We start from the raw sequence: 27,444 nt of genomic DNA on the forward strand, positions 1-27,444 counted from the left end.
AATGAAGTGATTCACATAGGCATTGTGATGTAGCAGCTACTAGATAAGGGTTACTTGACTACAAGTACTGTGCTATCTTGATAGTCAGTTTGATAATGAGATGGCTACTGAGTGATTTAGAAGTCTAGCATGGGTAATCTGACCAATGGATGATCCACATCCCAAGTAGGACAGAGCAGGGTGGTGAGAGATTTTGTCACACTACTCAGAATGGGGTGTAATTTAAAAGTTATGAGTTGCTTTTTCTGAAACTTCCCATTTAACAGCTTGGGGTCCAAGTTGAAAACAGGTATTTTAAATGCTAGAAAGTGAGCTTGAAACAAGGGAAAACCACAGGAATTACCAAAGGAAGGTAATTTGTAAAGGATTATAAAATCAGAATTAAAGACCTTTTTAGTCAACTCTGAATAATTCATAAGGAAACATGAATTTGATTTATCAGAATATTTATCACAATAATAGAGAAATGTCACTTATGTCTAAAATTTAATTTAATCTAATTCTCTTAGCTTGGTATGCATTGAAAAATATAGAAAACAACACGGTTTATGACTCCTAGAATTTTATCATTTAAAATACATTGTCCTTGAGTAAGTTTTACAGGAATGGTAATTAAATGAATGACTTCAGTATGAGGCGCCAGTACGTTCGCTGCGCGTGTTCTACTCACTAGTCCGGTAGCATCATTCAACATGCAAGGACATGCTCAGAACTGTGAGGCCCCAGTTCCCCCATTCAGAACTCTCAGGGCCAAATGCTTTTGAAATTTCCACTGCTCTTGTTTCAAGAAAGGCAGAATAGGGTTTATCCTATATATTATATAAAAGCTCTGGTAAGCTGTGGTGCTCTATCTTATAATTAAAGCATTAATTGATATTTTTGCAGTATAACACCTGGCATAAAAACTAAATAATTACACCTCATTTCACATCAGCATGCACTGTTACATTAATTTCTTCAAATATGTTTTAAAATGTCCAGTTTTCAATTCACAGGCTAGCCACAGAATGTGGGAAAATATTTGCAAAACATCACACAAACATTAATTTTCAAAATATATAAAAAAAACTCCATATAAATATATGAAGAAGTTTAACGAATTGATACTTTTTAAAATTCTATACAAGACTGGTAAAAATGTATAAGTGTAAGTCACTTCGCAAAACAGGATATACAAATGGTTGGCAAGCACATATAAAAGTGCTTAACATCATTAATCATCAGGACACACAAATTAAAGCCACAATGTGATTCTAGTTCACATTGAGAAGAAGACCCAAAGTGCCAAAGAACAAGCCAGCTATGCCAATTGCCAGTGAGGATGAGCAACTGTTACTTTCACAGTTCTGCTCATGGAAGCACAAGTGGCATTACCAAGTTAGAGAATAATTTTGTACTTCCATGTGAACCTAAATATATATTCTGCAACCCAGAAATTCCCTTGCTAGATATTTACCCAGGAAAAATTAAAATACATGCCCACAAAAAGGTGTGGATGAGTATGGTGTTAAAAGACTTATTCATAATAGCCCCAAACTGAAAAAACCTAAATGTCATCAACAGACAGATACACAAATTATATTTATATAGCGGAATGCAACTCAGAAAAAGAAAGGAACAGACTGCTGATACAATATGGATGAACCTCAAAGCTTACTTAAGTGAAGAATTCAGACACAAAAGGAAACATGTTACATGACTGTTTATGTGAAATCCAAGAACAGGCAAAATTAATCCATGGTGGTAGAAATCAAAAAATGGTTGCTGGGAAGATGGTCAGGAAAGAGGAAAAGCTTGTAATATAAAGAAACTTTATAGGGTGGTAGAAATGGTTTAATATCTTGTCTGGGGTAAGAAATCACATAGATGTGTACAATCATCAAAACGCATATGAGTGAATACTTAGAATCTGATATTTTTATAAATTCTACCTTAGGGTTTATTTTGCTTTGTTTTATTTTTTAAGGAAATTTGTTTGAAGAATTGTTTTTGAATTCAGAATTTCAGTTACAGAACTGTGGACTTGTTTAATGCATTTAAATTTATTTTTTATTTTATATTATTTTATTCTATTTTACAAATCTTGCTTACCAAGGAAGCACAGAGGAATTTTGTTGTTAAGGACTACTGGCCTGGGGAGTCAATCCTTTAGTGACTGCTTGACTTTCCACAGACAAACTTACACATTTGGCTTGCTAAACTGATTAGAACTACTTCAAAGAGAGAAAACATGGTTTAACATCGAAAGCCTCAAAATACACCACAAGCTAATGAACCTCGTAGCTAATACCTGCGTCTTACAGGAAACGTTTCAGAGCCTTTTCCAGCCACTGCATCGCCTGCTCTCCAGATTGCATCTTAATTTTCCAGCTGATGGGGACAGTGGAACTGAGAAATGAGACTTCACTTATTTAGACTCCTTTGTGAGGCAGCCACAGATGGGGCACCTGCTGTTCACTTGCTCCTGAGTTCCTATCCGGTTTCCCCATGTCACATAGCAAGGCAAGGACTTGGACTTGGACTTCCTTTTCAAATCACATTCCTTATTGTAGGATAAACACACAAGTCCAACAGGAAAACTCTTCCAGGTGGCAGGTACAGCAGTTGCTACAATTAAGACTCTTTGGGGAATGACCAAATTAAGACTCTCCCATTAAATTTTGTTATCTTCATTTAAATGTTGGCTTCAAAAAGGGTGGAGCATTTGAAAAGCTAGATTTATCTTCTATATGACTGTCTATGATACACCAAAGTTAAATATTTGCTTCTTTGCTTGCCTTTATTCTAAAGGAAATTCAAAACTGGAATAATACTGTCTTCAAGTTGCATTCTTTATCCCTTCAAGTAAAGTTCATTGAGAAAGATTTCCTTGACTTTACAGTAACCTTGTATTGATTTAGATTGAGATCTACAAGGTGAATGATAGAAAACAAAGGAAAAAATACACTTATAACAACTGGATGATAACTTATGTTAATTTTATAAGTGTTAAGACAACTCACTCTTTATTCCTTTGAGAGGCGGTGTGGGGTGCAGGAGACGCCCAGTTGGTAGCATGCCCGTGAGCATTCAGATGCAGCCTCTTCTCGGCCGTGGAACCACGGGCACCATCTTGCTACTATTTAAGTCCTAGTTTCCTCATCTGTGAAGTGAAGATGATAATAATATTATAATAATGCTAATAATAATGGAATATTCCAAAGAGTTACTGAAAGAATTGATGGAGACTACTCGTAAATGCCTAGCAGAGAAGCACCATATTTAACTTCTTTTTGTAAATTATTGAGCAAATCACTAATTTTCTGCTCAATTTTCTATCTGTACAATAAGGATACTGGTAACAGCTTTGTAGTAAAATTGGCATATTTAAAGTACTGAATGGCTGGAAAGAGAATTAAAAAGAAGAGGCAGTAATGTTCACATTGCTTCTTCCCAAACCTCCCAGTCTCATGTTTCTTCATTCCAAAGCACCATTGATTTGATCTTCAGAAGTAAGCTCTGGAAATACTCAAGGCACGGATGCCCCCAACAACACAGAAGCATGACAGAAGTTGACCGTTCCTGCAAGATACACTACTGCTTTACATGCATTGTGCTATTTAATACATCCAAAAACTCAGTAATGTGTTTTACAATTTCCCCCATTTTGCAGATACAGAAATGCAAAGATTTCACATAATTTCTCCATGAGTATGCAGCAAAGAATTAAGGTCCAACTGAAAGTATTTGATTCAAGAAGTTATGCACACATAAACAGAATGTAGCAAGGCCTCCGCAGGTAAGAAATGACTTTACCCTTGGGGAGGGTGCGGGAGCAGATCCTGAGAGTAAGGGTCACCGGAAATAGAGAAGAGTCACAGTACTTCCTCCAACACACCTGATCAGAGGACGCCTTTTTGTGATCCCCAGTGCCTAGGAAAGCTTTTGGTATGTACCATGTGTTCAAATAATGCGTGTCAAACCATGTATCCCGCTCAAACTCCCCTAACCTGATGGGATCTTCTCTGACTCTCCCCAGAGTACTAAGCATGCTTCCACACTGTACAATTTTGTGATCTCCACTGAGACTTCTAAAGGTATCCTTGTACTTTAATAGAGTAATCTCTCTTCTCAGAGTATCCTCGCAGGAGAAAATCAGTTTTGAACAAATTTGACATATTAGGTTATTTAATTCAGAATTATGTATAATGATACAAAATTAAAAATGTAAAACCTAGCAAAAGGAAAAGAATTACATAAAAACCTTAATATGAAATATTATAGGAATATTAATAATATGTTTTCAAAGTGTACTTAAGTAAAAAATACTTATGAAAACCATCAAGTGGGCCAGCGCTGCGGCTCAATAGGCTAATCCTCCACCTAGCGGCGCCGGCACACTGGGTTCTAGTCCCGGTAGGGGCGCCGGATTCTTTCCCGGTTGCCCCTCTTCCAGGCCAGCTCTCTGCTGTGGGCCGGGAAGGCAGTGGAGGATGGCCCAAGTCCTTGGGCCCTGCACCCCATGGGAGACCAGGAGAAGCACCTGGATCCTGCCTTCGGATCAGCGCAGTGCGCCGGCCACAGCACGCCAGCCGTGGCAGCCACTGGAGGGTGAACCAATGGCAAAAGGAAGACCTTTCTCTCTGTCTCTCTCTCTCACTATCCACTCTGCCTGTCAAAAAAAAAAAAAAAAAAAAAAAAAGAAAGAAAGAAAGAAAGAAAAGAAAAGAAAACCATCAAGTGAAAAAACACTTGCATACTACATGCAAATACAAAGTCAATTGTATACATATGACCACAATTTTACATCACAAAAATAAACAGGCAAATAAATATATATAATTATTCAAAATAAAAGTAGGAAAAAACAGTAATAAAGTATTCTAAAATATCAATAATAACTATATCTAGCAAATCCCACAGAAAATTTTTGATTCTCTTACATTTTTATGTATTCTCTAGTTTTCCATAGAGTCCATTTTACTTTTATAAATAAGAAAAAGGCATTCACAATCACAAACTACATCAAAGAGCCAAAAAATAAAAAACCCTAGTAAATATAAAGCCACTAATGGAATGAGGCTTTAGGTCTGATTTTTGTCCATTTTTTGTGTCATCCATCTACTGACTAGTTTTCTAAAGACTTGTAGCTTCTGTCTCCCATTTTTGGAGCACACTAGTCATACTGAGCAGCATGCTAACAGGATTAGAGATCATAACGGAGAGAGTCCACAATATTATAGTTTTTCCATGAACAGTAGCTGTCCTCACGGCTATTCATATTCTGTATTAACATTATTGTCATTTGATTTTTGATGTCTGTATTAACGAATTGTAAGCCCAATGAGGGCAAAGATGCTCTTTGTTCCTCATCACCAAGTATGAAGTTTTATTATGAGGAAGTTTTTCAATTAAATTCACAAAATGTACCACAATAAATACTCTCAGTGTAACGTGATCAATATCCACAGCCTCATAGCACAATACAGAGGCACCTCACATACAAGGAATGGGAATGTTGTCAGAAGCCAAATGTGTGGGGCTGATGTTGTGGCACACTGGGTTAAGCCGCCACCTGCGATACCAGCATCCCATGTGGGCGCCAATCCTGGCTGCTCTACTTCTAATCCAGCTCCCTGCTTATGCACCTGAGAAAGCAGCAGAAGGTGGCCCAAGTGCTCAGGCCCCTGCACCCATGAGGGAGACTTGGGTGAAGCTCCTGCCTCCTGGCTTCAGCCTGGCCCAGCTCCAGGTGGTTGTGGCCATTTAGTGGTGAACCAGCAAATTTAGGATCTCTGTGTCTGCCTCTCCATATGTAACTCTGCCTTTCAAATAAATAAGTAAATCTTTTTAACAAAATGGATTTGCATGTGTCAACTCTAACAAGAATAAATAACTAAAGCCAAGGAAGGGCTCTTACCAGAACTGCCTGATCCTAACTATCATGAAAGAGTCTACAAGAACCACAAGATTACACAGAGGCCACTGCAACCTTAAACAACGTCACATCCCCAAGGACATCTGCCTAACAGCTGTCTGTTCAACCTTGGACTAACATAACCGTGGTTATTAATCATTGCGGCTAAAGATTATTGTTTGAGAGTATCTGAAGTAATCCTCTCCTTTGCCAACTTTCGCTCGCCTCTGCCTCTTTGAACATGCCCATAGTTTACCGGCACGTGACTCCTGTGCTGATATTCCTCCAATAAATTTCCTCACTCTTACGAGTCTCTCCCCCGACTGTTGCTTGTTTTTATTTAGGCTGACACAGGATTATAGGTGCAGCCACACACACTGTCGGCTTGTCTTCCGGTCACCTTCAGAAGGTGACTGAGAATGCTGGGCTTAGAAATCTTTCCAAAAGCAAACTTGAATTAAGTGGAAAGCACTTTACAAAGCAAGCCGGCTCCATGTTCTCTGGGTTCAATAGCTCCATCGAAACTCCTGTTGGAATTAATCTCCATTGTAAGATATTAAGAGGTAAGTTCAGGTAGGACCATCAGAAGGTGGCTTGGTCATGTGAGCTCTGCCTGATGAATGGATTAACGCATGCATGGATTAACGGGAAGTAAATTAGTGGATCGCATAATGGCTTTGTTATGACAGTGAGCTTGCCCGCTCTGTCTCTCTGGCTTCCGTACTCTGTCTCGCCATGCAGTACTGTCTGCCATGTCAGCACTGCCAGCAAGGTCCCCACCAAATGCCAAGCAGATGCTGTCACCCTGCTTGTGGACTTCCAGAACCATGAGCTAAATAAACTTACTTTTCTTTATAAATACCGTTTATAAGATATTCTCTTGTAGCAGTAGAAACCAGACTAAGACAACTTTTTAAAATAATTGTAACTTAGGAAAGATAAGTTTCAAAATTGGCTAAGTCATTTAATAATGTAAATGTTATTTCAGTTCTCTTCTAAAAACCATAGATTTTTTTTTTTCTGCTGACCTTCAACAAGACCTATATGTTTTGGACTATGATTACCTACAAGATCCTATAGATTAAGGAAATCACAGAAACAGAATCAAGGGATAAAATAATATTTTTGATAGAACAAGCCAGACTCTTAACTCACAATTATTTTCTTTTTCCACTGATCATTAATCATCTTCAAATTATTTCATGAAGATTTTTTTATGATTGCCTGTGAAAGATCAAGTTCGCAGGTCAATGGTCATCACTATGTTTTTGTACCATTGAGGCTTAGTAGAAAGAAGAGAGGCTGCTTTAGGATGTAGTGGGCTGGGAATTAAGTTGCTGCATTCCCACTGACTGAGTGTACGTTCTTGGCCAGCAAATCCTTTTGTAAGGAATGAAACAAAATTATTGAGTCTGTGAGAAGTATAGGACATTGTGTATGTGACAGCATTTGAAGTGGCATAAATACTATCCCCAGCGTTCTAGCTATATACTCCTACTACCATGTATTCAGTGCTCAGTGCTTCGTGGCACTGAGTGCGTTGAGATGCCCTATTACCAGCCCCCTGATCAGACCCATCCATGCTCATTGCCCACCGAGAGGTCCACTTGGAGTCTATTCCAGCCTGTCAATGGTCATTTTCAAGACTCCTTCACACTTCCAGGCCCTCTCTCACCACAAGGATGGCCAACACTGTTTCCAGCACCTCAACTGCTCTTTCTTCTCCCCTCCTCATTGCTCCACTCTCAGCTTAAGTGTCCCTCTTCAAAGAACTTTTCCTGGGTATCTCTGACCTCACGAAATCACCTCTACAAAAAATTTAGTAATGCACCAAGTAACTCGTCTTCACTGACATGGTCAAAGGTTTATTTTTTCACCATGAGATGCCTGTTAGTTACTCAAAAAACAGCTGCAAAAATTATGACTAAGAATCTTCTTTACATGGGTCTGGTGCTGTGGCACCATGTGCAGTGTCCCATTTGGGCCCTGGTACGAATCCTGGCTGCTCCACTTCTTTTTTTTTTTTTTTTTTTTTTTTTATTTTTTGACAGGCAGAGTGGACAGTGAGAGAGAGAGACAGAGAGAAAGATCTTCCTTTGCGTTGGTTCACCCTCCAATGGCCGCCGTGGCCGGCGCGCTGCGGCCGGCGCACCGCGCTGATCCGATGGCAGGAGCCAGGAGCCAGGTGCTTTTCCTGGTCTCCCATGGGGTGCAGGGCCCAAGCACCTGGGCCATCCTCCACTGCACTCCCTGGCCACAGCAGAGAGCTGGCCTGGAAGAGGGGCAACCGGGACAGAATCCGGCGCCCCGACAGGGACTAGAACCCGGTGTGCCGGCGCCGCTAGGCGGAGGATTAGCCTAGTGAGCCGCGGCGCCGGCCCGTGCTCCACTTCTTATCCAGCTCCTTGCTAATGTGTCTGGGAAAGCAGTAGAAGATTACCTAAATACTTGGACCCCTGCATCCACACGGGAGCCCCAGAAGAAGCTCCTGGCTCCTGGCTTTGGCCTGGCCCAATCCTAGATATTATGGCCATTTGGGGCGTGAACCAGCAGATGAAAGCTCTCTGTCTCTCCTCTCTCTCTATGACTTCCAAATAAATAAATAAAAAAAATTTTTTTAAAAAAAGAACCTCTTTGCAGGCCTGAGTCAGTAGCTTTGGGATCAAACCAAGATTTAAGGTCCAGTTGACTCTGATACTACTCCAGTAAGCCTGGGCTATATTATTAGCTCTATTATTTTACCCTGGGGAAACTATTTCATTGTCTTTGTTCATTCTCCCAAGAGACTTTGAGTTCTATCAGAAACTATCTTGGAGTGACTGAAGTCAAATCTATTGTCTCAACTGAAAAGGGAACTTCTCCAGACTCCAACCTCCCACATCTAATTCATAACAGCATCTACTCCTACAGACTCTGCCTTCCGTCCTGCTATTCTAGATGAACTATCCATTTTCCTGTAAAGATGTCTTCCACTAGTGCCCTGGATTCCATCATCCTCTCCCCTACCCCTCATCATCCATCACCAATATTTCTCTTTCTTCTAGATCTTTCCCACTGACTTCCCAATATCCTCATTATTTCTATCTTAAAAATTTTTTAATCCTTCAAAAAGTTTAGTCCACGTGAAATGCATTTTTACATATTTGCTCCTCTCTGCAGCAAAATTCCTTGATGAAGCCGTCTACACTACTGTCCACTCATCCTTCTCCTCACATGCTCTCTTGAGTGCACTCCAAACAAATCTCTTCCCCAATTCACTGAGACTACTCCTTTCAAGGTCATCGGGAGCTCCCACGCTTACCCATTTAACACAGTTGATCATTGCTTCTTCACGGTCTCCTTGACCACCAAAACAACGCCCTCTGCTGGTTTCCCTTGGACTTCAAAGTGTCCTCCCTCTCAGTCCAGTTCCTATGCAACTTGCTGGCCTCTTACTATATAGGTGGCCTCAGAACTCTATTCATGGAGCTTTTCTGCCACCACGTATTACCTTGGCAAAGTCATCCATTTTCACATTATTAAGTATCTTCTATGTATGAAATCCAAATTTACATCTCTCCCAGATCCATTTTCCTAGCTCCACACTCCTTTATCCAATTCCTCACCTTATATGCATCAGATGTTTTAGAGGTATCAAACTCAACATGCCCAAAACTGAACTCCCACTCCATCTGCTGTCTTCCCTACCTCAGCTGATAGCAATGCCATTCATCAGTTTCTCATGATAAAAAAGCTTTATGACATTGTTTATCCTTCTCTGTCACACATAATTCTATTCAATCCCTCGGAAAACCCTGTGGGCCCTGCATCCAATCCATAAGCCAACCATTCCTCACATTGTCTCCCAAGTCACCAGTAATTATCCCTCCTCTGAATTATTGAAATAACCTCCTTCCTGGTTTTCCTACTATGATTTTTATCCACCCCCATATTCATTTTTCAGCTAATCCTATAAATGCACATGCCAGATCATCATATTCTGCCATTCAAAACATGCTGGCTTCACCTTTCACAAATATATAAACAAAAACTGTCACCTTGGCTCCATGAGCCCACATAATCTGAACTTTGTTGCCTTCGACTCTGCACTCATACACTTCCAGCTATACTGGACATTTTGCCGCTAATATGCACCTGCCACACTCTTGCTGAAGGTCCTGTTCCATCTCCCTGGATCACAATCATCCTTCCAGATACCTGTATGGTTCCCTCCCTTACTTTCCTCAAATATTTGCTCAAATGCCTACCTTGACTCTTATTTCAACTGAAAACTGCCTACCTCCCATCTCCCAGCCCTGCCTATTTATTTTCTTACCCTATGATATTTCCCTACCCCATGGGAATTATCATCCTCAAGAATACTATGTAATTTACTTAATTATCTTGTTTATTGTCTGCCTCTCCCTACTAGAATGTGAGTTCCGTGAAGCAAGCATTTTTTAACTGTTTCAAACCCCAAAAAGCTTTCACGGTGCCTGGCAGTTGACTTGGTCAGCAATCATGGGGCAGCTACTGAATGAATGGGAGAATAAAGTGAATGGACCTTAAGAGCAATCTATTTCAGAAACAGCATCGTGGTGTCTGTCCAGACTTGCTGCATCCATCGTCTCTGCTTTGCCTCCCGTTTAGCCTCATTTTCTCCTACCGTAGGTAACGTTCTTCTGCAGCGTAGTGGAGGTTGAGATGGGGATTAAGCCACGGGGAGTGCTGTATTTGTGCTGTCCCACTCACTGATCCCAAAGCGAAGAGAGAGCTTTTCTCTTTAAGATTCAGTAAGTCAAATTCAAGAGAAGCTTCTCACTCTGTTACTCAAGGGGGAAAACCATTGACCAAGTGTGGGTCACCAGGACAGTGCTCTTGGGGGTAAAACGCGGTGACTGGCAGCCTCATGGTAAGCACATGGTATCACAGAATCTAATAGGCTGGCAATATAAAAAATGGCTGTGACACTATTTTTCCATCTGAGTTTTCCCTTTTCTCTTGTCCTCTTCCTAATTCCATTTTGTTCCCTCTTCCAGGAGGGCATATGTTGTTTTTAAAGCCATTTATCTAATTGGGGTGTTAAAATCTGAAAAACCTTTAGATGCAACAAGAATGTGAAGTTGCAAAGTAGAGAAGGGAGTGCTACACATTTATTGGTAGTGCATTGTGGGGAGCCATTGCACCGCGCCCTAAAGATGGCGCCGGCTCCTTTCTCCCGGAAGGACTGGCGAGAAACAAACAACTCCTAATAAGGAGATGGCTGAGCTCCCTTCTGGCTTCCGCATTGCTGTACCAATCAATCCTTGCCACTTGGCTGCTTTTGATTGGTGCGCTGATGGCTATAAGAGGGAGGGGAGAGGAAAGGAGGCGGAAGAAGAAGTTTGTTGAAGGTTCCTGAATAAACTGCTGGAAGAAGAGTTCGGGTCGTGTCTTCCTTGCTGGTCGAGGGACGCGACAGTGCATGCCTAAAAAACTCCTTTGTGATAATCATAATAACTGGTCTGTGAGTGATACTTAAATAGTACAAAATATGTATTCATATTAATTATCACCCATCCCTTAAGGTAAATTATTAACCACTGTTTCCAAATGATACATACAAAGAGTAAAGTTTTCCTTGTTCCAGGGTCAAAAGTAATAAAATGATGGATCCTGAGTTCAAGTTCTGCCCTTTGAATCCAAATATCATGAACATGGGTCAGTGTGCTCTAAAGTTTTCATAGTGGCCACATTCTCATCCATCACCCAGTTTGTATCTTGAGTAGGTGAGGATAGAGCCTTCTGTATGCCAGAACTGGGCAAGTTCTTTATGACCTGGTCAAATGGATGCTTTCAGCTCCTTCTACATTCACTCTATGGGAGGTAGCACTGTGCTGGACACGTATGGGTTTTCTATGCTTTCCTCCCAATCTCTAAGATCAGTATCTCTGGAAACTATTTAACCTGCCGTGATTGAATCAGTGTGAAATCATTAAGACGTGGGAATTCTTCCAAAGGTGAACTAAAGATGGGAATGTTCAGTCCCACTGTCCTATTTTTGTCCTCTCAGCTTCAATGATTCATCATAGCTTCAAGAAAGTGTTTCATGAAAGGTTTTTATAGTGGCTTGTTGCATGAATGAACACCTCCCACTGATTCTGGGCAAGAAAGCAAATTTTATACAAAATTATATGCTAGTTTCTAGATAACACTTCCAGTGCCTAGTCACTAACACTAACGTGCTGAAAGAAGTGGAGGTTAGTTATTAAGAATGTGGATCCTAAGGCCAAATTGCCCCAGTACGAACGTCAGTTCTGTCATCCACTGGGTAAGTTCCTTGTCTCTTCCAACTGCCTCTCTTTCTTAATCTTTAAAAGAGAATTGATAACAGATTCTACTCTGTTAAGTATAGATTGCTGTACTTAATGAATTATATGACAATCACTTATAATGGAGGCAGGAGAAGAACAAAATGGTTTACAGGGATTTGCTCTTATGATGTTATCCAATTTGTCATTTTATAGATGAGGAAATGGAGGTAACGTCGGGATAAGTAATCTGCCCAAGGGCATTAATCTCTTGATAGTATACATGCTTTTACATAATTCATCTTGCTTTTAGACACTATATTTTAGCATGTGTGGGGAGCAACTGGGAGCAACTCGGACTAGACTAAGTTACTCGAATTAAGACTTATTCTATGCCTCTGCTTTCCCACAATATGGCGCTGAGAAGGGAAACAGCTTCTACACAGCTGCCTCCAGTTCAACCAATAAACAGCAGGACCTGCTCCTGATTGGAGGAGAGCAGCGTACTTGGCGTGTGGGTAGCAGAGTTGGGATTGGCGGAAGAGAACTATAAAGGAGGAGAGAGACAACACGCACGAGGAACATCTAAGGGGAACATCTGAAGGAACACCTGTGCAGCCCCCGAGAGAGCCGGCTGGCGATGTGCCGCTCCCCTGCGGAAGTGGGGAAAGAGGCCAGGGGGAACCGCCCTTCCACGGAGGTGGAAGGGACAGTAGCCAACCCGGGAAGAACCAGCAGCAAACCCGGGGAGGGCCGAGCAGACAAAAGAACAGCGCAGGGTCCAGTGTCGCTCCTCCACGAAGACGGGGAGCGACATAATGGTGCCGTGACTCGGATATGAAGCCTAGGCAGGGTCCTGTGTCGTTCCTCCACGAAGAGGGGGAGTGACAAGCATGCAAAATAATTTTTATTCACTAAGAATGTGTGCTTTTAATAAGCACACCGTACCTAACATGAGAACCAACTTTGGCTCCTTTGATCGTGTCCCATACTTTAGGTAGCAGAAGGACTCAGAGTGATGCATGAGCCAAATCATACTTGGATACCCTATTAGCCAACATGATGAGGGCAATGAGAGACAGGCAGAGTTATTCCTTTCCTGTTCATTTTGGTTAATTTGCCCTGCAAATGGGCATCAGCAGAGGTACACTTAATAAAATGTAGAACATAAAAATTGAAAACTTGCTATTTGTTTCAACCAAATAAATGGGGGAGAAACAGTGCAGTGACGAGCACTGGCCATGCATTCATCAAGGTGCAATGTCAAAGTCGATGGATTTTACAGTGAAGGATGTTGCATTCAAAGCTGGCCTTGCCACACACAGCAGGACATATGAAAGCCCAATACACCACCTATGCTGTGAATTATCTCTCCCTTTGCTATTCAGCGTCTCTTTCCCTTTTATTTTAATGATAATGCAGCTCTGAATTAGGTATTATGTGTCAACCTGAGGTATGTGTCTTCAGTGCCCTTGCATTTATCACCAAGTCCAGCACACACCACCTCAGTACACCCTTCTAGGGGCTGGGAAACATTCTTGCCTGGCACATCACACAAGGACAGGGCAGACACATCAGAGGCTGACAATACGGTGCCCTGATGTAATGTATGTCGTGTGTCACATTGACAAGTCACCCCAGGAATCACTGAAGGACCCAGCCGATACTTTTTATTACAGCAATGCTTTTTTGGAAGGAACGTCTGTTCAGACAGAGATTGATTCTTTGATGGTCTGAAGGTAAAATAGTTGGCATCACTTCTGAAGAGAAGCCAATCCTTGGTTCTTTGATTCTCCTTTAGTTATGTTTCTAATATGTAGTTTGTTACAGCATATCAGCTTAGTTCTATCTTTCAGTGTTTCAGTAATTTATATGAGTAAAAAGAATCATAAGAAAGTTGACCTGGAAATCTATAGCCAAAGAATGTATTGGACTTGATAAAACTTTTCTTTAGCAACCTTCAGTCTTTTTCTTCATTTCTCATTTATCTATTCATCTAGCCGTTTAGATTTCTGAGTCGCTGTGTGAGGCATTACGGATACAGACTCCATCATGGCTCACCATGGGTCTCCATTACCAGTGACAGCAGTAAATGTATTCAGAAGAGTACAGGAACTCCTGGAATATACTAACTTTGAAACATCTCTTGGAATATCTGGACACCAATAAATTATTTTTTTTATTTCTGTGGTATCTATTGTTATGGTTTTTTTAAACTTTTATTTAATGAATATAAATTTCCAAAGTACGACTTATGGATTACAATGGCTTCCCCCCCATACCGTCCCTCCCACCCACAACCCTTCCCTTTCCCACTCCCTCTCCCCTTCCATTCACATCAAGATTCATTTTCGATTATCTTAATATACAGAAGATCAGCTTAGTATACATTAAGTATGGATTTCAACAGTTTGCTCCCACACAGAAACATAAAGTGAAAAATAATAGATGATTTTTTTTTAAATGAGGATGAAATCAGAGCAGACCTATTGTCATGTTTAATCCCAGTGAGAGTCAAGTTGGGAATTGATAATTTCTTTTTTTTTTTTTACAGAGGATCAGTTTAGTATGCATTAAGTAAGGATTTCAACAGTTTGCACCCCCATAGAAACACAAAGTGAAATATACTGTTTGAGTACTCGTTATAGCATTAAATCTCAATGTACAGCACATTAAGGATAGAGATCCTACGTGAGGAGTAAGTGCACAGTGACTCCTGTTGTTGACTTTACCAATTGACACTCCTGTCTATGGCATCAGTAATCTCCCTATGCTCCAGTCATGAGTTTCCAAGGCTATGGAAGCCCTCTGAGTTCTCTGACTCTTATCTTGTTTAGACAAGGTCATAGTCAAAGTGGAGGTTCTCTCCTCCCTTCAGAGAAAGGTACCTCCTTCTTTGATGACCTGTTCTTTCCACTGGGATCTCACTCACAGAGATCTTTTGCCAGAGTGTCTTGGCTTTCCATGCCTGAAATACTCTCATGGGCTTTTCAGCCAGATCCGAATGCCTTTAGGGCTGATTCTGAGGCCAGAGTGCTATTTAGGACATCTTCCATTCTATGAGTCTGCTGAGTATCTCACTTCCCATGTTGGATCACTCTCCCCTTTATTTACTCCATCGGTTAGCGTTAGCAGGTACTAGACTTGTCTATGTGCTCCCTTTGACTCCCATTCCCTCCACCATGACCAGCTGTGAACTGAAATTGATCACCTGGAACAGTGAGATGGCATTGGTACATGCCACCTCGATGGGATTGAATTGGAAAATAGTTTTTCTTTTTGAGATTTATTTTATGTATTTGAAAGGCACAGTAAGAGAGAAGAGAGAGAGACAAGAGAGAAAGTGTGTGTCCATCCACTGGTTCACTCCCTAAATGGTCACAATGGCCAGGACTGAGCAAACCAAAGCCAGGAACTAGGAGCTTCATCCAGGTATCCCACATGAATGCAGGGGCCCAAGCATTTGAGACATCCTCCACTGCTTTCCCAGACATATTAGTAGGGGACTGGATCTGAAGTGGAGCATCTAGGACTTGAACCAGAATCCATAAGGGATTCTGACATAACAGATGGTGGCTTTACTCGCTACACCACAATTCCAGCCCCAACATATTTTTGCTTTTCAGTTTTTGACAGATTCAATATAATTCATGGATACAATTCTAAGAATATTCCTTTCTTCTTCCTTCCTTCCTTTTAGTATTTCAGACAACACATTTTTAACTTACATTATAATCAATGGCTTAATTCTCCACCAAATAAAGAACCCAACAGATAAAAAACAAAAAGATCCTTGGGGACTGGCACTATGACATAGCAGGTAAAATCGCCACCTGCAGCACCAGCATCCCATATGGGCACCGGTTTGTGTCCCTGCTACTCCTCTTCTGACCCAGCTCCCTGCTAAAAGCCTGGGAAAACAGAGGAAGATGGCCCAAATCATTGGGACCCTGCCCCCAAGTGGGAGACCCAGAAAAGCTCCTGGCTCCTGGCTTCAGATCAGCCGAGCTTTGGCCATTTCAGCCATTTGGAGAGTGAAACAGCTGATTGGAAGATCTCTCTCCCTCTCTCCTTCTCTCCCTCTCTCTAACTCTTTCAAGTAAATATTATTTTAAAAATCCTAGTTTAGTGCCGGCGCCGCGGCTCAATAGGCTAATCCTCTGCCTAGCGGCGCCGGCACACCGGGTTCTAGTCCCGGTCGGGGCGCCGGATTCTGTCCCGGTTGCCCCTCTTCCAGGCCAGCCCTCTGCTGTGGCCAGGGAGTGCAGTGGAGGATGGCCCAGGTGCTTGGGCCCTGCACCCCATGGGAGACCAGGAAAAGCACCTGGCTCCTGGCTCCTGCCATCGGATCAGCGCGGTGCGCTGGCCGCAGCGCGCTGGCCGCGGCGGCCATTGGAGGGTGAACCAACGGCAAAGGAAGACCTTTCTCTCTGTCTCTCTCTCTCACTGTCCACTCTGCCTGTCAAAAAAAAATAAATAAATAAATAAATAAATAAATAAAAAAATCCTAGTTTAGTGAGAATATAGTCAAAGACTATAAACAATACTCAAATGGAAAGATGAGATTTTACCCAAACACAGTAAATTTTAAAGTAATCACAGCCAATTAAAACTATAGTAGTATAACATTCTTAGATAATGGTTTCACAAGGTATAAAACATTTGACAAACTATATTTGCAACAATACTGATACACATAGGCATTTCTTTTTTATGTTTGTTTATATATATATTAGTTTTAGCTCCCACATTAAGGGAGATCATGCAGTATTTATCTCCTATGGCTTATTTCACTCAACCTGATATCCTCCATTTTGATGCAAATAGTAGAATTTCATTCTTTTTATGGCTGTAATTAAGTTAAGGATATCAAGATCATATTGGATTAAGATGTGCATTAAATCCAATGACAGTCGTCTTTATAGAAGAAGAGAAAGGGAGACGACACAGAGGGAGAACACCGTGTGGACATGGAGCCAGAGACTGAGGTGATGCATCTGTGAGCTGAGGACTGCAGGCAACCACCAGACACTCGGAGCCTGGAACCAATGATTTCCCAGGACCTCCGGAAGAACCCTCTGTACTAGCACTTTGATTTAGAGTTCTGTCCTCCAGAACTGTCAGAGACTAAGCCTGGGCGGTCTGAAGCCACCAACTGTAGGGTCATTTTCTACAGCAGCCTAGGGAAACTAATACATCAGCTAGCGTGGATGCTTGAAGCTATCACTCACCCAACTGAGGAGGCACAGCGGTGCTGTGCATGTGGGGTACTCAGACCTGGGGCTACTCACCTGTTCTACAATGCACCTGCAGACTTTAATTTGAGAACACACTTAAAGAGCCAAAGAGCAAGTGAATATTTCAAGTGCCACTCAAAACACTTGTTTTCTATAAGTCTATCAGAAAATGCCACCAGAGGCCCATTTTTGATTACGGAGATGTGCTGGATGAACTGAGAGATTAAGTCTCCGAGGAGGGGGAACAGAAAGGGGAATAAACTCCTGGTCCCATCAGTGCTTGAACCAGGCAGGGCAGACCCTATTGTGACAAGGCTGCCCTCAATTTTACTCTTATATTTATAATGACTCTCATTACCCTTTCCACTTCTGACATTCCTATTTGCCACTAATTGACCAAATTAATCAGTGGGACGGGAAATAATCGCTCACTAGCTGTCAAGCAAACCTTGTCACTTTGTGACTTCTAAGGGTTCAAAGCCATTCAATTCAATTAGCCTCAGTGTTTTGCATACTGTGCTATACAGCATTGGTAAAAAACTCCTTCGTGCTGTGTTCTTTCTGTTTCCCCCAACAGGCAATGCTGCATCTTAATAAGTATTCTAAAAAATATATACAGAACTAGCCATGGTGAAAGTACCGCTTTTGAAGGATTCACCATACTGGGCTCCAAGATTACTCACTGCAAAAGGTCTACCCTTTCTGATTGCTCTTTTAATGTCTGGAAGAAAAGCCAGATTTTCTGCTTGTCCAAAAAGATCAGTGACTAATTATAGCTAATTGCCATCAACTCTCACCTATCGGTGCTAATGGAAGAAAGCATCAATGCAGGCAATCTCCCAACGGCAAATCTCCCATCAAAGTGCAGCAAGAGAAGACACAAAAGGCATTTTTACTTGTGGGTTTATCTCACAGTTCTTCAAGAAAACTCCTGATTCAGTCAAAGGTTGCCCTTTAGATGGTCTGAAGGGTGGCATAGGTATGTTCCCACTACCCTCTGGACCTACCCTTGCAACTTTCCCTACACTGGAGTTCAACTGTAATTCATATCCCTCAGCAGGCCCTGGCTAAGAAATAAATGGAAGGAGCTGATGTCATCAGGTCGTAAAGCCTATAACCTGAACTTGCATTTTGAGTAGTAATTAATAATGACAACAATGAAAGTAACAATCCCCATTACTGAGTAACTGTTAGAGGCCAGGTACATTATCACATTGTCCATAATCCTGGTGAAAAATTTTGCAAGGTGTTAGTATCTGTATTTTATAAACAAGGAACTGAGACTCAGAGAAGTTAGGAGACTGACTATGTTACCCAAATAGCAAATGGCCAAATATCTTACTTTTTCAGGCTGCTATAATAAAACACAAAAAGACTGGGTGGATTCTAAGCAACAGAAACTCATTTCTCACAGTTCTGGAGGCTAGAATGTTGAAGATGAAGTTTTGGTAAATTCAGTCTATGTTAAGGTCCTACTCTCGTTCATGAGGGATTTGCCCACATGATGTAATCACCTCCCCCAAATCACTCCTCCTAATACCTTCACATTGGTGATTAGATTTCAACATAGGAATTCATAGGGACACAAACGTTTAGGCCATACCACTAAAGTTGCATTGAAACTGGATCTGACTCAAACTCAGGCTCTTTTCATGAGGCTATTTGGATAAAAAGAGTGGACAGTGTTTCCTGATCGTCTTTTAATTCTTCTGTTTACAATGGCAGGTATCTGTTGCCTGTATAGATGTACTTCAGCTTATAATTGAATTATACGCATCCGATGTAAAATGCATCTAATCAGCTACCATCCTGAATATCACAGCTTAGCAACACAGCGCACTACAGAGCATCCGTTGTTCGACCTGGTGATCACGTGGCTCACAGCGAGCTGTGCTGAGAGCATGCTGAGAGATCATCGTCATGCTTATCACAAGCCCAGGAAGAGATCTGGACTTAAAAATACGACTCCCTCTGAGTGCATATCACTTTCACACTCTTCAAAAAAAAAAAAAATCATGTCAGGAACTATCTCTACTAGTTAAGTTACTTTATAATGTTAGGTGTCTGACTAATAAAAATATACTGACACCTCTGTAAACAACAGAATTTATGATACGAGAGATGGAGCTTGAGGGCTTAGTTACTGAAATTTTAAAGAACTTATTTTAAAGGTTGTTTATTTAGAAGGCAACTGACAGGAAGAGATCCTGAAAGGTCCACTATTCAAGACCCTGGCATGTAAAAACGTGTGATAATTTTGCTCCTAAATAAATTTTACCCACTGCCTGGATAGTTTCTAAGTGAAAAGTCTCTCATCAGACAAATTTCATTCATTTTTTTTTATTTTGTAAGTCAAATTTCTTTCTAGAAATGGACTATTTCAATGAGTTTAAAGTGGTCATATAAGGAAAAAAGATAAATATATAAATCTACAATAAAGATAAATTATTCTTCTGCAAAATGAAAATAAGTTTTTATATTCTTTGATAAGCTCATTATCCTTGAAAAGATGAAGAATCTTTAGAAAGTTCATGGAAAAGACATACTATGAAAAATCTATGCATGTATCTCAAAAATTTTTTGCACCAAAATTATCTATTAATTTTGGATTTTTGTTAATTCTATGTAAGGTATACAAATTTCATGCATTTCATGTATACAGATTTAGAAACACAGTGATACTTCTCATGCTACTCTCATGCTCGTGGTGAACATGCTGGAATATTCTTACAGTGACTCAACTAATAATCTCACGGCACAATAGTGCTGATTAGATGACTGGTAAAAATCCATCCTGATTCACATACAAATCAAACCAGGCCCTGGGTTAACTGCTGGAATACAGCAATAATAAAGTCTCTGACTACATTCTAATGGAGGTAATACATATAAACACACAAATTATTAGACCCAAAAATATAGCTGCCGTTGGTGGTAATACCATTCACAATGCTCCCAAAAACAGAAATCTGAGTTATTCATGGTTTTCTGTTTTATGAAACTTCTGCTTTGACTCACTCCCAGTGTCTCAATATTTTTCTTCATAAATTTGCTCAACTCTGTTCCCATTTTCCATGCCATTGGCGGGATGTTTATCATCTCTTGCCTAAACTTTTTAACAGTCTCTTGTCCAGTCTTCCTATCTCTAATATGGATTTATTCCCATATTTCCCCCCATAGAATGACCTGTTTAAAATGAAAATCTGACCATGGAACCTTCATGCTCTTAGCCAGCTAATGTCTTATAGATGTAAAATGGTATTTAAAAGCAAAAACAAGTTCAAGTCCTGCATCTTTCATGTATTCAATAGGTGATCTTGGGAGTTTTACTTATACTCTTTGAGCCCAGTTCCTAATGTATAAACTTTCAGTACTAATTCTTGACAATCTCAAAGATAAATGAGAATATGGAAGTAAAACAAAAAAAAGGTGAAATCATTCAATGAAAAACTGATCATAATTATTTTAAACTCTTTAGCTTTGCACGCATGGGCCCTCCTTGACATGGAGCTCTGCATGTCCTAACTCTGCTGCCTTATCGCCAGCCTCTGCCTGCAGTGCAACGTAGAAACATTTGTAGTCCCCAGCCCGGCTGTGCCTGCTCTGAAGTCTGGACTGTGAATGCTGCTGCTTCTTGAGAGAGCCATCACAGAGTGACCTTGTCTGAGCTCCCAGTCTCCTGAGGAAACCTGCATCTGGTGCCCAGCACCAGAATGAAAAGAAACACATATTCTACAGACATTAAAATGTTAACGGAAATTAGGAACAACTTTATGACAATAAATTTGGCAACCAACATAAAATGGACAAAGGCCTTGAAAGACACAAACTACCAAAGTTCAGGGAGAACTATTTAGCCTGAAAAGCACCATATCTGGTAAAGTAATTCAATTTGAAGTTTAAAAACTTTCTAATAAGGAAAACCCCAGACCTGAATAGCCTCATCAATGAAATCTATGACAACTTCAAAAAAGAAACAATACCAATTCTACTAAACTCTTCCAAAAAACTGAAAGTAAGGAATACTTCTGAATTCATTCCAAGAACACAGCCTTATGCTAGTTTCAAAGCCAGCAAAATGATTATTAAAAATGAGACATAAAACCAATTTCCCTAATGAAAATGCATGAAAAAAATCCTTGACAAAATTTTAGGAAATTGAATCCACTAACATGTAAAAAGGAAAATCAGTAATGATCAAGTAAGATTTACTCAAGGAATTCAAGGTTAGTTTAATGTATGAAAATCAACAAATGACATAGCATAAGAGCAGTATTTGGCAAGACCCAACATAGCATTCTTGATTTAAAAAATGGAAAACTTGGGGCCGATGCTGTGGATTAACAGATAAAGCCACTACCTGCAATGCTGGCATCCTGTATGGGCACCAATTTGAGTCCTGGCTGCTCCACTTGTAATCCAGCTCCTTGTTAATGACCTAGGAAAAGCAACAGAAGATGGCCCAAGTACATGGGACCCTGCCACCCACATGGGAGACTAGGATGGAGATCCTGGCTCCTGGCTACAGATTGGCTTGGCTCCAGCCATTGCAGCCATTTGGAAAGTGAGTCAGTGGATGGATGGGAAGATCTCTCTCTCTCTGTAAATCTGCCTTTCAAATAAAAAAAAAAAAACTTTCAGCAAAGTAGGACCAGAAGGAAGTTTTTCCAACCTGATAAAAACATCTATCATAGCACATAGGACTAATCAAATCAGAGAATTATAGGATGTTAGGGAAATGAGGAAAATGGAGTATGTTCATATATCATCCAAATAGCACCACATAAATTTTATATATTGTGTGTATGTGTATATGGGGTGCATATACAATAGCAAAGTGGGACGGTAGATAGTGCTCATTTAAAATTAGAATAGAGATGGAATATTGTATTTACCTTGTACTATTTCCCTGTACATGAAGTGAGATACACACACACACACACAAAAAAAATAGCTTCACTTTTCTGGATATATGTAAGCTAGACATTTCAACTACCTAATTAAATGCACACACACACACACACACACACATCTGGTTCACAGGTCAGAATCATTAGAGAAAAGAAGCATCACTGGAGAATAACCTTTGGTGTGTGCAGCAGGCATGGAATAGGAATAGTGTTACAGTTACGACATTGTGGACAAAGCTAAAAAAAATGACCTAAGGCCCAGTCCAAGGAATCTGTGTTGAGTGTACAATGGGTGTCCTTCCACTCGGACCCGCCAGCAACCTGAAAGCTAACTTCCCTGACAGGAAATGTCCCTCTCAGCCTCCTCTTGTCCAATCTCATCCTCCAGGTTGTGGCAGTCCAGCACAGGGGCCTTCTTGCCATCATTCTTTGGAACTTTGGAGTTGATGTTAATACAGGCTTCTGTTCCTCAGCCTTCTGTCCTTGTGAGGGCGCCTCCTCACCATCAAAGTTAGCAGAACGTTAATGCTGAGAGTGAGAGTCATCTTTCTCCCAGACGCTTTCTTCACGAGATGAGCTCGCTTCCAGCTCCCGGCCTCTAGACATCTTGGGGTGGCATTTGCGCTTCTGGATTTTGTTCTTGATCTCATTGGTAAGAGGTCCACAAAGGCTTTGTCTCCTTAGGCATGGAGCACGCTGTACCTGCAGCCGTGATCCCCTGCCCTTGAGGCCACAGGAGTCCGGCCACCACACTGACCCCACACACGTGCTGAGCAGCCTAAAGGGCCAGCCAAAAGGCTGGAGCATGAACTGCAGCAGCTTCCGGAGCTGGAGCCGAGATGCTGAGGCCTGCGACAGCAGAGCCCAGGGCATGGGGCATGCAAAGAGGCAGAGGAAGCATTCCCAGAAGGTGGAAGAAACGCAGATACAGAGGACAACTCTGACCAAAGCCCAGTACGTCCTTTACTGCTCACAAAGTTTCAGTAGCACCATGGTGCGGGTGTTTACAGAGTCTCTGACTCTCTGCCATGGAATCCCACAAATCACAGTCTCTGGTGAAGAACTCACTGCACTGTGAAGGAAATATATAAGTAGACTCAGGAACATAGGGTCCACTGGTCTAACTATGTGCTCCACCAACTGAAAGTTGTCTGCCTTATATAGTACTGGAATGTTTTGTTGAAGAGTGACCAAAGTACCAGCTTAGAAGCAATGCTTTGTAGAAATTACATAACCAGGATACAGTATATGCACTTGATTAAAGAGCATCAATATGGTGGTGTTTCCAACTGCAAGAATACATGAGTCAGGAAATCAAGGAGTGAATTTAACTTCACTCTTAAGGACCCACTGATGAATTTTGGGATTCTCATACTCATAACTGCAGGCTAGAGGTCCCAGTATTCAAAGGAGCATACTCTTGCCATTGAATCCATTATAGATTCCACAGAACTACAAAAGGTGGCTGCCCCCTGGGTGCTTTGGACTTATTGTAGCCAGGACCAATGGGCAAGAAGAGGAATTACCAAGACGGCAGGGCATTTGATTTTGATTATCACCAGCTAATCATATAATCACTCACTAGTTAAGGTGAGGAACACAGTTGGAACCTGGACAATTCACTTAGGATGATCCACTGCTTTAACCAGTTAGAACTGTGAATGTGTAACAGCCCTGGTGTCAGAAAGATACTACTCCCTGGAGGTCAGACCACTTAGTAATGAGGGCTTGGATTCACTATCAGTTAAACCACCAAGATCTGATGGCTGAAGGTGGGGAGAAGTTTGAATGGATGGTAAACAAGGAAGATGATGAACCTTAGTCTTAGCCGAAGACCAACTACAGCAATAGGGCCTGTGTTTCCTTTTTCATGCTAGCCTCCTCTGCCTAGGTTTCCCCTCAAGAGAAGAGGCCTCTAACAAGAGGAGCTTCTCCCTGAACATAGAGATAGTCACGGAACTATCTAGTGGAGAGGGGTATTGAGGCAGCCATAGGTTTATTACTCAAGTCTGCAGTTCACAAACCTACCACTGTAACCTAGGCTCCACTCTAGGGCACCGTCTTCGTGTACTGCTGCCAGACAATGAATGATCCAATGGGATGTGGTGGGATTACTGAAGCCTGATCATTTTGTCCCTCCTGTGGGACTCTTCCAACATGTAATTTCACTCCGGAGCTTCCCAGAACTACACTGTTTGAGGCTCTTCCTACACCATGTTTCTTTGTTTCCATCTCCCATCACAAGACTCAGCTTGTGTGAAACCCTGAGACTCCCTCCTCCCACTCCTGCCTCCTCTCCCCTGTACCCTCCACAAGCACCACCCCCATAAATCCCTTGTACTTCTAATTCTATCTTGGCATCTGTTTCAAAAAGTATAATCGACTGTACCTGTCTCTCAATTCTGGGTCTATGGATATGCTGTTTTCTCCACCAATGTTATCTATTCTCCCTTCCCTTGGCTGGTTTCCACGTTGACACTTTGCTCACAGACAACAGACACCAGCTTAGACATCACCTTCTTCAATAAAGCCTCCCTGATGTACCCTAAAATCTATGTGGATGTTCAAGGAGCAATTTCCTTGCCACCTTTTGCACTCCCATCTTGCCCTCATCCCTCTGCTGTGTAATTTCTTTTTGTCCAATCTCCTCTAAACCATAAACGCCAGGACGGAAGGATCTGTATTTCTTCTTTATACCAGTGCTTCATAAATACTTGTTGAATGAAGAACAAGATATGAAGCAAAAGAATGAAGACCATAGAAACCGATCAAGAGAGAACCCAGAGAGCAAGGACAGAAGTGGAATTTAGATGAATCCTACTAACTGAAAAAAAGCACTTTTCAAGCACTTTTATAAGGCATCCTGTAGTCTCAGAAATGAGCAGGGGGAAGATCACTAAGGACATTGACCTAACTCAGACACAGATCTTCAGATCGTTAGAGTCTGGCCATGGCATTCCCTTCACTGTCAACTTTGTCACTTATTGATGAGTTGGGGATAAGGCTACCACCACACATGGAGAAGTCACCCGAGCCAGATGTACCAAACACAATAACTACTCCTTTATTTTGGTCAGTGAGAGGAATCATTCTATGTAGGAACAGGGGGTGGCATTAGCTCAGATGCACAGAGATCTTACATCTGCCAGCTGAAAAGAGCGTAAAAGGAAGGTACTTTGGGGAGTCACCCTCAAGACCTCTGGTTTGGCCTTCAAATGTTCTGGACTCAAACTCTTTCCTATCATTGTGGCCCAAGAGTCCAAGTTTTATATTCCAGATTCCATATTTGTATCTAATGCTGGTGGAGTTACTGACTCATGACTTCTCTACTTGACTTTTCTCTCAAGGTATTATATCACTATGGTTGTAACCCTTTTGTGTTCCAATGATTTCTCTGTCCATCTTCACCTTGAGTGAAGACAGTCTACTCTTGCCCACAGGAAACCCAACTTTCATCCTCATAATTATAGAAGCCACATTATTTGGTGCTAAAAATATCATCATTGTAATAACATTTATTTGAAAAATTTATCATCCAGAAGCCATGAGAATTGCATCCATTTTTCAGAGTAATAAAAAGACATGCATGAGTACTTGGAAAAGTCTGCAAAATCAACAGTAATTTGAAGGTAGTTATTATGAAACCATCAGAAGCTGGTGTCACTTCAATTAGACACCAGAAGTTGACATGCCCAGGAATGCAGCTTATGCAGTAGAGTTTGGTCTTTATGTATCAGTTTCAAAAATCCTTAAATTCTCAGAGGTAGGTTAGGTTTTTTTTAAAGAATTTCACAATGTAGAATGCTTTTCTAATAAATTCTCACTTATGGATCCATGCTCCTTCCCCAACAAGGAAGCTGGGTATGTTTGTTAGGAGGCTATACAACCCATGAAACCAAATAGGTGGCAGAAGAACCTGAGACAGCTGTGCTTCCTCACGGTGAAGGCCAAGGTCTTGGAAAGGATGTCTCAGTAGAGCTTCCAAGCCCCCGGTCTTCAAGAGTAGGCATTACAATCATGTCTGGATTGGAGGTAGGGAACCAGGGACTTAAAGGAGAGGAATAACAGGTTTAAAAGGACAAGTAAGAGGAGGATCAGAAAATATTAGAGTCAGTAAGTTACAGCCCTCAGCCAGATCCAGATGTCAGTTTATGGTATTGCAGTAGCCACTGCAGAGAGAGGTTAGTGAACTACATTTAACATGTGTGCATTGTATTTTATTTAATGTTTAAGCTCTTTAATTCTTTGTGTCTATGAAATGTCACAGTCAGAAAATCCAGATGGACTGTATTAATCAGAGCACATAATTTTAGTGGTAGACATGCCTATTCCCAAAGCCTGGATATTTTCCTAGACCCTTTGCAATGCCTTGTCTCGAGGTAAGAAATATGGTTGGCTCAGTGGCATTTGTTAATTTATGTAAGAAGGAAAATGAATCACATATAAACATATGGAAATACCCAAATGCCAATTTTTTTTTAGGTTACCTCTTTGCGTCCTCATTTTCCTTTTGGTCTCGGATTTATGCTATCAACTTTTAACATTAAACAGACTCCTTGCTTGTAGTTAGTTTTCAAATATATACATACACACATCCATGGATATGTTTAAATATATATTTACATATGTATATATTTCAGACTAAGTAAAATTAGTGTTTTCTTTGGACAGAAAACTAACAAAGGACGGGAAATCCTTACTTTAGGATATTACAGTTAAGGGTTAGGAACATTTAAGCAGGAGTTACTGCCATCCAGAGGCAGAAAGCCATGAACTGCCATATCCCATTACAGTTTTACTATAAAGGAAGTAAGCCAAGAAAAATGTGTAGGTTGTTGCAGTTTTGCTCATTAAATCATCAAAGAATGGAAAACTAATACCACCGCTTGAGCGTCACTGGGCCTGTGGTTGTTCTGCCGTCATGAATGACGGCATCTACATCGCATTCTTCAAAGCTAGTGGTACTGAAGGAGCTTGCAGCTTTCTGTGATCTGAAGCTAACTGTTTCCATAGACTCCTCCACGTCCAAAAGTGTAAAACAGCTTGCAAATGAACTCTTCTGTATTTCTTTGAAAATAACTTTGTTTTGTTTTGAACGGTTGTGACACCTTGATGGAGACGCTGAAGTTAAT

At 41.1% G+C, this 27,444-nt stretch overlaps 1 pseudogene; it reads right to left on the reverse strand.

Moving 5' to 3' along the window:
* Positions 1-23,213, reverse strand: part of LOC127483491 (complement component 1 Q subcomponent-binding protein, mitochondrial-like) — a 55,274-nt pseudogene extending 32,061 nt beyond the window's left edge.
* Between the last annotated feature and the right edge of the window lie 4,231 nt (positions 23,214-27,444).

Source organism: Oryctolagus cuniculus, chromosome 13 (genome assembly GCF_964237555.1).
Source record: "Oryctolagus cuniculus chromosome 13, mOryCun1.1, whole genome shotgun sequence".
Lineage (NCBI taxonomy): Eukaryota > Metazoa > Chordata > Mammalia > Lagomorpha > Leporidae > Oryctolagus > Oryctolagus cuniculus.